This window comes from Pongo abelii, chromosome 7, assembly GCF_028885655.2.
Source record: "Pongo abelii isolate AG06213 chromosome 7, NHGRI_mPonAbe1-v2.0_pri, whole genome shotgun sequence".
Taxonomy (NCBI): Eukaryota; Metazoa; Chordata; class Mammalia; order Primates; family Hominidae; genus Pongo; species Pongo abelii.
The window spans coordinates 128,713,116-128,727,439 of NC_071992.2; the positions used below are offsets into that span (position 1 = coordinate 128,713,116).

At 33.9% G+C, this 14,324-nt stretch overlaps 1 protein-coding gene and 1 pseudogene across 4 annotated transcripts in view; one reads left to right on the forward strand and one right to left on the reverse strand.

Moving 5' to 3' along the window:
* The window catches only part of CSMD3 (CUB and Sushi multiple domains 3), a 1,211,731-nt gene that overhangs the window by 311,787 nt on the left and 885,620 nt on the right, over positions 1-14,324 (reverse strand). The gene's annotated exons all lie outside the window — the stretch shown is intronic.
* LOC112134683 (large ribosomal subunit protein eL30-like) lies at positions 4,244-10,924 on the forward strand (annotated as a pseudogene).

A 14,324-nucleotide genomic window follows, 5' to 3' on the forward strand; every position in this document is an offset into this window, starting at 1 on the left:
TGTTTGAACTTTCATTCTTTTAAAGAAATCACACTTAAATGTCTTCCTGTTTATTGTTTTCAATAATTGCTATTTACTTAAAATTGTACAAACTGAAGATTTTTAGCACTGTACTAACTGAATATTTTAAGATTTTCAGTGGATTTTAATGAATAGCTATCAAAATGTAAAGGTTTTATTTTCAAAATCATTCGATATCATAGTAGGGCATTTTGGTTTATTTGCAAAATAGTACTTCAAAAGCCCAAACCTTTCTAGGACTTATTGACAATGATCAGGAAAAAGAGAACATGGTACTGGCATACTATGTTCTTTTATTTATTTTTTGAATCAGTTTTACTTTGTCTCTCTCTCTCTCTCACAACCACACCCACAAACACACACCACTTAGTTCAATTATTTCAACTGCATATAAAAATATTTGTATATTTAACAACAGTTTTATTGTGATGGGTAAATATTACAGTTTTATTGGTTGCAATTATGAATTCTGTGTACACAACAACCAATTCCTAGTACATTTCTGTTTTTTAATTTTATAAGAGCTTTGTTTTTATTATGAGGTTATGTACCACCAAAATTTACATTTGTATTTTATCACAAAATAAATAATTTTATCTTTAATATTAAATTTTAATTTGTGGCCTTTGCTCACTTTTAAATATTTAAAAGATAATTTTTTTGCTTAAAGTTTTTTAAAAGGGTTGTGATGTTTGTAACATATGTAAAAGTAAGATAAATGAAAACATGCCCCAAAGAACTGAAGGAGGAAATGGAAATACACTATTAGAAGGTTCTTACATTATACGTGAGGTGGTATAATATTATTTAATGATAGGTTTGTCTATTTGACATAATGACAGGTTTTCATAAGCCAAAGATACACATTACAAGTGTTAGAGCAAATGCTTTCCTTTCCTCCCAAAAGAGGTATAGCTAATAAGCTAATAGAAGAGAAAAAAATGATGGTGAGAAAAAAGTAACAACAGGTGGATTCAATAAAAAAAAATAGCAATATGGTAGACAAACTTTAACCAAGTGAATAATTATATTAAACATAAGTAGTCTAATGGTTAAAAGACTCCAACTAAGGGTGAGAGATTTTCAAACAATAAAAAATCAAGGTGCAACCATAAGCTATTTACTAGCAGTCTACTTTAAATATAAAGACACTGATAACTTAAAAGTAAAAAGATGCTAAAAGGCATAACATGACACACTAATCATATGATATATATACATAGACAAAGTAAACTTTAACACAAGGAAAATTACCGAGAAAAAGAGAGATATTTCATATCAATAAAAGGGTCAAAAAAGGGTCAAAAAAAACCTATAGCATCCAAAATGTATGCAGCTCATAACGTATCTTCAAAATGCATGAGGCAAAAAATAAAAGTAAAAGATAAAAAGAATAAATAGACAAATGTGAAACTGCAGTGGGGCATTTTAACACTTTTCTTGAGTAGTTGATAAAATAAGTGAACAGGAAGTAATGATATTGAATAATTAACATGATCAACAAAATTGATATTTATAAGACACTTCAAAAACAATGGTAATACACTTTTTTTTAGGTAGGTACACATGGTATTTTTTTAAAAAAACATGCTGGGCAATGATTTTCTCAGTAAAACAAGTCTCAGTAAATTTAAAACTAATAAAATCTTAATTTTTAACTGAATGTATAATATATGTTTATCTTTAACACAATCAACTTTCAAAGACTTTATTTTGACTTCATGAAATGAATACAAAAATAAAAATAAAACTTGCATTGGAATTTAAGTATTTGAGGCAATCAATGTTACTGATTCTCTATTTGAAGCAATTGATGTGACTCATATAAAAATAGATTTATTCAACTATTTGTGAAGTTCTGCTAAGGGAGCTGGCATATTAACACTCTTCATACAGTCTCAGAAGAGAATTTAGAATACAAAGTGATGAAATTAGTATAGTATTCATTTGACCTAAATACAAAGTCCTGGTTTTTAAAACATATTTGTGTCTTCTGGTTTTCACATCATCAGTGATAACACTATGGTCCTCATGTATGTTAACTAATACACTGTATGCAAATTGCAAGTTCATCAGCACTTTTAAAAAAAATTTAATTGAGTTTTTTTATAATTAGTGTGCAGACATTATTAGCAGTTTATACATAATCCTTAATATAAGAACTAAAAATCTAAAAATCATGTAGCCAATCCAAACATCTATTCTAATGATTTATCATCTTAAAGTTTATAGGCAATTTATTCATAAAAAAAATACCAAGTAATAATGTCTTAAAATAACTAGTTATACACTCTTAGGTCTAAAGTCCCAACATATACCAGGATTTAAACACAGTAAACCCGGATTCAAACACAGTAAATCCTCAATCAAAATATCCCATTCTTCATAACATGCTAGCAAGTAATTAGGAACAAAAACCTGTTACTAACAAAGATGTCCTGATGCCAGTGATAAATTGAATACCAAGGAGCACTTTAATTTAGGAAATAATTCCAATAAAAAGAACATGACAAGTGACATCAGCACAATGGCAAACTAGAAAGTACTGTACACTCTATCCCCCAAAAAACACAAATTCAGGAACAAATCATTGACAAATTTACTTTATGAGAAATCCAGAAACTAAGTGAAAGGCTCCTGCAGCCCAGGTGAATGTGAAACCAGACTGACCAAAACTAGTAGAGAGATCCAGAACACCCTCTCGCCAGAATCCCCACCACTGGCACAGTGCCATATAATCAGGAAGAGATTCACCCCTAGCTCCCAGCTTCTCCCAGAGGAGAAAAGGCCTTGGATTGCACATGCAGCACCCCAACCATTCCAAGAGGACTCCACAAAGGTCTGGCTTCTGTCTTGGCAGTCTTGGATCTCTTATGGGACCAGCACAGTATACCAGCTGGGGAAAACAGAGATGGAAGCTAGGGGCAATTGGTGCCCCTAGCTTCAAGCTTCCCTGCTGCTCAGATGTCCCAAGTCTTTGCTGCTCAGCATAACATGAGCAACAACAGCAACCACAAAAAACAAACAAACAAAAAAAATCAGCTCTCAGCTTCTCTCTGAGAAGAAAAAGAGTTGATCTAAGCATCCAATGCCCCAACTTTGCCGGGACTGCCCAAAGAACTGGCAACTATTTGCCAGTCTTAGAACTCTAACTGGTCTGCCACAAATAAGGGATAATGGAAATAGTGGTTTGGACTGGTAGATGTCATAGATTCCCCCAGTGGGTCAGCACAGAGCAAATACACAAAAAGCACAGCTAATGGGGTACAGTGGCTCACACCTATAATCCCAGCACTTTGAATATTTGAAAGGCCTAGTTCAGGAGTTTGAGACCAGCCTGAACGTCATGGCAAAACCACATCCCTACAAAAAATACAAAAATTAGCCAGCAGAGTGGTGTGTGTCTATAGTCTCAGCTACTCAGAAGGCTGAGGCAGAAGGATAAGTTTGAGCCTGGGAGGTTGAGACTGCCGTGAGCTGTAAGCATGCCGCTGCACTCCAGCCTGGATGACAGAGCAAGACTCTGCCTCAAAAAAAACAAACCAACAAAAATCCAGCTGTCTGTTTCTCCTTGTAAAGGGAAAGAGTTGTTGGTAGAGGCTCTAGAATCTCTGGCCAGGCTGGTTGATGGTGGTCTTCTCTGGTAAAAGCATAATCTGGGCAGACGGGATGTATGTGTATAATTGGATAATACACATATGCCAATGCAGAGCATCAAGGAAAATTAAGAATCAGAAAAAAAAATTCAAACAAAGGAATAAGATAAATCTCCAGACAGCAACCTTCATAAAATGAAGTTATACAATTTATCTGACAGACAAATCAAAATAACTATCATAAAGATGCTCACAAAGCTCAAGAGAATCATGCATGAACAAAATGAGAATTCCAACAAACAGACAGAAAATATAAGAAAGTACCAAACAGAAATCATGGGGCTGAAGAACACAATAACTAAAGTGAAAAATAACTAGCGAGGTTCAGCAGCAGACTACATCAAGCTAATAAAAGGACCAGCAACTCAAGGACACATCATTAAAAATAATTCAGTCAAAAGAGCAAAAAGAACAAAATAATGAAAAAAGTGAAGAAACCTTAAGGCTCACAATTTAGGGACCAATATTTATGTTATGAGAGTGTCAGAAGGAGAAGAGAAAAAGAAAAACAAGACAGTTTACTCAAATAAATAATAGCTAAAATTTTCCCAAACCTGGAGAATGAAATGAACATCCAGACCCAAGAAGTCCAAAGAACACCAAATAAGAGTAACCAAAATAAATCCATACTGAGACACATTACAAGCAAATTGTCAATAGTCATTAAAGACAAAGAAAACATTTTGAAAGCAGAAAGAGAAGAACAACTTGTCACATATAAGGGAAGCTCCATAAGAGTAGCTATTTCAGCAGAAACTTTGCAGATCATAAAGGAGAGTGATGGTATATTTAAAATGTGGAAAGAAAAAATAGCCTGCCACCATATATGGCCAAACTGTCTTTCAAAAATGAAGGATGGAAAAAGACTCCCAAACAAAAGCTGAAGGAGCTCATCACCATTAGACATGCCTTAGAAGAAATGCCAAGAAAGTTCTTCAATTTGAAATGAAAGGATTCTACACAGCAAACATACAACACAAAAACACATGAAAAAATGCTCACCATCACTGGCCATCAGAGAAATGCAAATCAAAACCACAATGAGATACCATCTCACACCAGTTAGAATGGCAATCATTAAAAAGTCAGGAAACAACAGGTGCTGGAGAGGATGTGGAGAAATAGGAACACTTTTACACTGTTGGTGGGCGTGTAAACTAGTTCAACCCTTGTGGAAGTCAGTGTGGCGATTCCTCAGGGATCTAGAACTAGAAATTCCATTCGACCCAGCCATCCCATTACTGGGTATATACCCAAAGGACTATAAATCATGCTGCTATAAAGACACATGCACACGTATGTTTATTGCTGCATTATTCACAATAGCAAAGACTTGGAACCAACCCAAATGTCCAACAATGATAGACTGGATTAAGAAAATGTGGCACATATACACCATGGAATACTATGCAGCCATAAAAAATGATGAGTTCACGTCCTTTGTAGGGACATGGGTGAAACTGGAAATCATCATTCTCAGTAAACTATCGCAAGAACAAAAAACCAAACACCGCATATTCTCACTCATAGGTGGGAATTGAACAATGAGAACACATGGACACAGGAAGGGGAACATCACACTTTGGGGACTGTTGTGGGGTGGGGGGAGGGGGGAGGGATAGCATTGGGAGATATACCTAATGCTAGATGACAAGTTGGTGGGTGCAGCGCACCAGCATGGCACATGTATACATATGTAACTTACCTGCACATTGCGCACATGTACCATAAAACCTAAAGTATAATAATAATAATAATAAAAGAAAAAAAAAAAAAAAAAAGAATACATAAAACTCAGTTGGGGCTTTGCATTAGAAGTCCATGTTGATCCTACCACAATGGAACATAGCATTGGGCAGAATTCCAAAGCCCTTGACTCCGGGCCAGTACCCACAGAGGGAATACTTATTCTTACATGAGGCAAGATAGAAATCTGTAGCCACAGCCACAGCAGAAGGGCTTAAGCCCTAGCTGACTGAAATAGTCTTGGGCCTCAAATAAATTTCAGTGGCAGCAATTCTGTAGTGACCATGGTCTTTGGGTGAGCCCCAGTGCTGCATTGACCTGGAAGGGTGTGGGCTTATGGTGCAACCCAGTGTGACATCAGCTGCGGGGGCCACAGAAGTGCCTATGTCATCCCTCCCCTAACACAGTCACCCCTTCCCTAGCACAGTGCAGAGACAAAGAGAGAGACATCTTCCACTTGAGGGAAGGAGAGGGAAGAGTACTGGGAACTTTGTCTTGGAAACTAGTATAGTGCCACTACAGCACAACACAGCGTGGGGCAGATCCCCAAAGCCCCTGATTTCAGGCCACTGCTCCCATCATTTCTTCTAGATCCACCCCATGCCAGAAGGAAATCTGCTACCCTGGCAGGATGGAACAAACCCAAATATGAGCTGGCTTCACTACCAACTGCTTAAAGTGGCCTGAGGCGATCAATAAACATCAGCAGCAGTCAGGCCATGATTATGGGCATTGGGTGAGCCTCAGTGCTGTGCTGGTCTGGAAGGTTGCAGGATTTGGGTGCCAGTTACAACAGCCACAGGAATTGCCACATAATCCCTTCCCAAACTCCAGGCAGCTGAGTATGAATAGACTCCTGTTTGAGGTAAAGAGAGGAAAGTGAGTGAAAGATCATCCCGGAAACCCAAGAAATTTTCCATGATCTCCCAAAAGTCCATCAGAAATAAGTACATAGAAGTCCACAAGAAGGTTGCAGTGTAATTGGACTTGGAATACTCTCTAGTACTAAAACAGCTGCAGTGACTACAAGCTTGGGGAACTCAATAATAAATCCTATTTGAATTTTTGAAATGTTCTCTGAAGAAGGATGGGTACTAACAAGGCCAGATTGTGAAAACTGGAATAAATAACTAACTCTGTAATGCCCAGACATTGATTGACACATGTCCACAAGCTTCAGGAACATTCAAGAAAATATGATCTAACCAAACAGACCAACTAAGGCACCAGTGATTAACCTTGGAGTGGCTGAGATATGCAACCTTTTGGTGAATTCAAAATAGCTAATTTGAGGAAGCTCAGTGAACTTCAAGAAACTCAGATAATCAATTTAGAAGTTTATTAAATTATATATATATATATAAAGAATTTAAAAAATCAAATAAAAACCTAGAGATGAAAAATACAATTGATGAACTGATGAATGCAAAAATGCATTAGAGTGTCTCAACAGCAGAGTTGATTAAGCAGAAGAAAGAATTCATGACCTGGAAGACAGGTTATTTGAAAATACACAGTCAAAGGATTAAGAAGAATAAAGAAGGCTTATAAGATTTAGAAAATGGCTTCAAGAAGGCAAATTTAAGAGCCATTGGACTTAAAGAAGAAGTGAGAGGTAGGGATACAAAGTATATTCAAAGAAATGATAACAGAGAACATTCCAAATTTAGAGAAAAATATGAATATCCAGGTACAAAAAGGTCAAAGATCACAAAGCAGACTCAACCAAAATAACACTATCCCAAGGCATTTAATAATCAAACTCTCAAATGTCAAGGACAAAGAGGATTCTACAAACAGCAAAAGCAAAGCAAATAACATATAAATGAGCTACAATACATTTGGCAGTAGACTTCTCAGCAAGCTATGAGAGAGTGTCATGGAACATTCAAAGTGCTAAAGGCAAAAAAATTTCTAACCAAGAATATAGTAGTGAGAAAAACTGCCTTTCAAACATGAAGGAGAAATAAAAACTTTCACAGACAAAAGCTAACAGACTTCATCATCATAACTTTCTTACAAGAAATGCTACTGAGAGTCCTTCCATTTGAAAAAAAAGGATGTTAATATACAGCAAGAAATAATCTGAAAGTATAAAACTCACTGGTAAAATTAAGTACACAGACAAATTCAGAATATTCTAATGCTGTAATTGTGGTGTGTAACACTTGTATCTTTAGCCTGAAGAAGAAAAGACACATCTATCAAAAATAATAACTGTAACAATTTGTTAAGAGATAGACAATATGGAAAGATATAAATTGATACAACAAAAAGCCTAAATATGGGGAGGAGTATGAAATCAAAATGCAGGGCTTTATAGATGTTTCTTTGTTTGTTTCTATGCTTTTCTCTGCCACCAAACTTAAGTAGCCATTAGTTTAAAATAACTTGTACAACTAAAAGATTTTCTTTGTAAGCCATACAGTAATCATAAAACATAGGCTTATAATAGAGAAAGTAAAAATAAAAAGCAAGGGATTCAAACATACTAACTTTGTGTTAAGAAAATCACTTAACCACAAAGGAAGTGAAGAAGAAAGAAAAAGAGGAGTTATAAAATAACCAGAAAAAAAAGTAACAAAATGACATTAGTAAGTCCTTATCAATAATGGCATTGAATGTAAATTGACTCAATTTTCAATTGAAAAACAAAGTGGCTGAATGAACTAAAAAATAAGACCCAAATATATGCTGCTTACAAGGAACATACTCACCTATAAGGACATGCATATACTGAATGTGAAGGAATGAAACATGTATTTTATGCAAATGGAAACCAAAAAAGAGCAAGAGTAGCTATACTTAGATAAAATAGACAGCAAGTCAAAAAACTGAAAAGATACAAAGGAAGTCATTATGTAATAATGAAGGGTCAATTTATCAAGAGGATACAACAATCATAAATATATATGTACCCAATATCAAAGCACCCAAATATTTAAAGCAGATATTAATACAGCTAAAGGGAGAGAGAAAGAACAGTACAATAATAGTGGGGGACTTCAACACTCCACAATCAGCAATGGATAGATCATCCAGACAGAAAATCAGCAAAGAAACATTGGAATAAAACTACACTGCACACCAAATGGACCTACTTGACATTTACAAAAGATTGTATCCAGCTGCTGCAGAGTATACATACTTCTCATTAGCACCAGGAACATTCTCTGAGATAGAGCATAGGTTATGCCCCAAAACAAGTCTTGACAAATTCCAAAATATTTGAATCATATCGTTTCTGACTATAAAGGAATAAAACCAGAAATCAAAGACAAAAGAAACATTAGAAATTGTACAAATAACATGGAAATTAAATGAAGTGCTCCTGAACAACCAATGGGTCAGTGAAGAAATTAAGGAGGAAATTAAAAATTTCTTGAAAAAAGGAAATGTAAACAAAACACCCCAAATAAAACCTAAAATATACAGCAAAAGCAGTACTAATTTATAGCAGCAAACACCTATACAAAAAAGTAGAAAGACTTCAAATTAACAGTCTGATGCACCTCAAAGAACTACAAAACAATGACAAATCAAACCCCAAATTAGTAGAAGGAAAGAAATTATAAAGATCAGAACAGGAAAAAAAATTAAGAGTGAAAAAGACACAAAGGATAAAATGAAAACTCTCTTTTTGAAAAGATAAACTAAATTAACAATTTTTTCTTAACTAGACTAAGAGAAAAGAGAGAAGACTCAGGTAAAAATCACAGCCAAAAAATGAGACATTAAAACTGATACCACAGAAACACAAGGAATTATTAGAGACTATTATGAAGAAGAATACTCAAACAAATGGGAAAACTTAGAAGAAGTACATGAATTTCTGGACACATAAATCTACCAAAATTGATCCATGAAGAAATAGAGAACTTGAGCAGACCAATAACAAGTAATGAGTTCAAAGTAGTAAAAAAAAAAGTCTCCCATCAATAAAAATCTCAGGAACGAATGGATTCACTGCTAAATTTTACCAAACATTTAGAGAAGACCTAATACCAATTCTAATCACACTATTTGAAAAAATTGAAAAGGAGGTACACTTCCAAACTCATTCTATGGGGGCAATTTACTCTGATACCAAAACCAAAGACACAGCAGAAAAAGAAAACAAAGAGCCTCAACCAAATACTAGCAAACTGAACACAACAACACATTAAAAAGATCATTTACTGTGATCAAGTGGGATACATCCCTGGGATGCAAATATCATTCAACATATTCAAATCAGTAAACAAGATACATCTTATTAGCAGAATCATGGACATAAACTATGTGAAGCATTGCAACAAATGCTAAAAAAAAAGCAGTCAACAAAATTCAGCATCCCTTAATGATAACAACTCTCAACAAACTGGTTATGGAAGGAATATATCTAAAAATAAAAAAGGCCATATATAACAAACCCACAGCTAACATCATCCTAAACAGGGAAATGTCGATAGCCCTTTTTTCTAAGATCTGGAACAAGACAAGGCCAAGAATGACCACTTTTATAACTTTTATTCATCATAGTACTAAAAGTTCTGCCCAGATCAATTAAATGAGAGAAAGAAATAAAAAGGCATCTAAATTAGGAAGAAATAATATTGTCCTTGTGTGCAGATGACGTGATCTTATATTTAGAGAAACCTAAAGATTTAACCAAATGTTGTTAGAACTTATAAATAAACTCAGTATTGTGGCAGGATACAAAATCAACATACAAAACTCAGTAGCATTTTTATATGCCAATAACAAACCATCTGAAAAAAAATCATGAAGTAAATCCCATTTACAATAGCTACAAAATATATAAAATACCTAGAAATAAATTTAACTAAAGGAGTAAAATCTCTCTACAATGAAATTTATGAAACTCTATTAAAAAATAGGACACAAGAAAAATGGAAAGACATTTAATGTTCATAGATTGGAAGAATTAATATTTTTATAAGGTCCATACACCCAAAGTCATTTACAAATTCAAAGTAATTTCTTCCAAAGTACCAATGCCATTTTCTTGCTCCCTGGCCATCTTGGTGGGTGCTCTTGAGTGGGGCCTGTCCTGCACCTAAGGCGGGAAGATCGGGGCCACAAAGAAGATGAAAACATCACTGGAGTCAATTAACTCTAGACTCCAACTCATTATGAAAAGTGGAAAGTATAGGCCAATATCTCAGATGAACATAGATGCAAAGAGCCTCAACCAAATACTAGCAAACTGAAAACAACAACACATTAAAAAGATGCTAGGGTACAAGCCAACTCTGAAGATGATCAGACAAGGCAAAGCAAAATTCATCATCCTTTCTAGAAACTGCCTGACTCTGAAGAAATCTGAATTAGAGTACTAAGTGTTGTTGGCCAAAACTGGTATCCATCATTACAGTGGCAATAACACTGAATTGGGTACAGCATGTGGAATATACTACAGACAATGCATACTGGCTATCATTAATCTGGGAGATTCTGATATCATTAGAAGCATGCCAGAACAGTCTGGTGAAAAGTAAGCAATGCAAAATTTTTATTTAATAAAACTTGCCAGAGTTCATTTTTTTAATTAAAAAAAAAAGTACCAATGCCACTCTTCAGAGAAAATTTTTAAAAAATTCTAAAATTCCTATAGGATCACAAAAGACCCTGAATAACTAAAGCAATTTGGGAGCAAAAAGAATAAAGATAGCTTAGTGGCATCAAGCTATCTGACTTTAAAATATACCACAAAGCTATAGTAATCAAGACAGTGTGATACTGACATAAAAATAGACACCTAGACCAATGGAAGAGGAAAAATAACTCAGAAATAAATCCATACATCTACAGCCAACTCATTTTTAACAGATACACTCTGAAAGGACCTCAATAAATGGTGCTGTGGAAATTGGATATCCATATGTAGAAGAATAAAACTAGACCCCTATCTCTCACCATATATAAAACTAAAATCAAAATAGATTAAGACTTAAATGTAAGTCCTTAATCTATGAAACTACCAGGAGAAAACATTGGGAAATACTTCAGGACATTAGTTCTGGCAAATATTTTTTGCATAAGACCTCAAAATACAGGCAACCCGAGCAAAACTAAACGAATGTGATCATATCAAACTAAACAGCTTCTGTAAAGCAAAGTAAACAATCAACAGAGTGAAGAGATAATCTACAGAATGGGAGAAAATATTTGCTAACTGCCCATCTGACAAGGGATTAATAACCAGAATATATAAGGAACTAAAACAACTCAATAGCAAAGAAACCCAACAAAACAAACCAAAACAAAAAGAAACCCACAAATAATCCAATTAATAATTGAGCAAATGCTTTGAATAGGCATTTTTCAAAATAAGACATACAAATGGCCACCAGGTAAATGAAAAAATGCTTAACATCACTAATCATCGGGGAAATGTGAATCAAAACCACAACGGGATATTATCTCACACCAGTTAAAATGGCTACTCTCAGAAAGACAGAAAATAACATGCTGACAAAGATGCAAAAAAAAAGAGGGAATGCTCATGCACTGTTGATGTGAATGTTAATTAATGCAGCAACTATTTAAAATAGTATGGAGTTTCCCTTAAAAGCTAAAAATACAACTACCACATGATCCAGCATTTCCACTGCTGGGTATTTATCCAAAAGAAAGAAAATTAGTATATCAGAGAGATAGCTGCACGTGCATGTTTATTGCAGCCCTATTCACAATAAGCAAGGTATTCAATCAACCATCATTCAATGAGTGGATAAAGAAAATGTGGTACATATACACAATGGAATGTTATTCAGCCACGGGGAGGAAAAACATAAAAACATGTCACTTACAGTAACATTGGTGGAACTAGAGGACATTATGTTAAGTGAAATAAGCCAGCCACAGAAAGACAAATATTGCATGTTTTCATTTATATATGGGGGCTAACAAAAAATTGATCTCATGGAGGTAGTGAGTCAAATGGTGGTTACCAGATACTGGGAATTGTAGCATTCCAATGGGATGAAGAGGGTACAAAAATACAGTTATATAGAAGGCACAAATTCTATTGTTCAATAGCACAGTAGAGTGATGATAGTTAATAAGAATTTATTTTATATTTCAAAATAGCTAGAAGAGAATATTTAAAATGTACAACACAAAGAAATGACAAATGTTTGATATAATGAATATTCCAGTTACTCTTATTTGATAATTACATATTGCATGCATGTATCAAAATATCCCTTGTACTCCATAAATATGTACAACTATTACATATCAATAAAAAAGAGAAATAGAAAATACCTCAAGACAAATGAAACAAAAACACAATATGCCAAAATGCATGGGAAACAGAAAAAATAGAACTATATAAGAAGTTCATAGCAATAAACACCTACATAAAAAGGAAAAATGTCTCAAATAAGAAACGTAACTTTCTACTTCTAGGAACTAGAAGAACAAAGAAGCTCACAGCAGAAGGAAGGAAATAATCAAGATTAAAGAAAATATAAAAACATAATAGAAAATAGAAAAACAATTAAAAAATAAAACTAGAGTTGGTTTCTTGAAAATGTCAACACAATTGAAATTCCCTTAGCTATTCTAAGAAAAATGAGATAAGACTAAAATAAATAAAATCGGAAAAGAAAGAATAATGCTACAGAAATAAGAGACATAAGAGACTATGTTGAACAATTATATGATAACAAGCTGGATAATTTAGGAAAAAAGTGGATAAATTTATAGAAATATACAGTCTACCAAGACTAAATCATGAGAAATAGAAAGCATGAATAGATTCATTATTAATATGGCCATTTAAGCAGTATTTTAAAATCTCCCAACAAAGAAAAGCCCATGACCAGATGACTTCACTGGTGAATTCTACCAAACGTTTAAATAAGAATTAATTTCTATCCTTCTCAAACTCTTCCCACCAACCGCCGAAAATTGAAACAAAACAAAAAACAAACAAAAAACAAAATTTCCAAATTAATTTTGTAAAGGCAATATTCCCTGATACCAAAGCCAGAAAAATACACCACAAGAAAAGAAAACTAAAGATCGATATTTCTGATGAATACATGTACAAAAATCCTCAACAAAATACTAGCAAACTAAATCCAACAGCACATTAAAATGTTAAAAGGATCACACACAATGTCCAAGTCAGATTTATTCCTGGGACAGAAGGATAGTTCAATATACAAAAATCAATTATTTTGATACACCACATTAACAGAATAATGGATTAAGATCACATGATCCCATGATAATTTCAATAGATGCAGAAAAAGCATTTGACAAAATTCAATACCTTTTCATGTTAAAAGAAAATCCTCAATACATTAGGAATAGAAGAAGAAAAATGTTTCAACATTATAAAGGCCATATATCAAAAGACCACAGCTAACACCATACTGTCTGGAAAAAAAAAAAAACAAAAAAAACTGAGAACTTTTCCTCCAAGATCAGGAATAAGCCAAGGATGCTCACTTCCCACTCCTATTCAGCATGTACTTCTAGTCCTGGCCAGAGCAGTTTAGGCAAGAAAAAGAAACAAAAGGTCTCCAAACTGAAAAAAAAATAGGTAAAATAGTGTGTGTTGGCAGATGACACAATCTCATATATAGAAAATTCTAAAGACTTTATCAAAAAACTGTTGGAACTAATAAATTCAATAAAGTTTCAGGATACAAAATCAACATACAAAAATCAATTGTGTTTGTATATACACTAACAACGAACTATCTAAAAAGGATACTCAGAAAACAATCTAATTTAAAATAATCTCATAAAGAATAAAATACTTAGAAATAATTGAACTAAGGAGGTGACAGACTTCTATACTGAAAACTATAAAACAATAATGAAAGAAATTAAAGATACAAACAAATGGAAGAAGAGCCTCTGTTCATGGATTGTAAATAG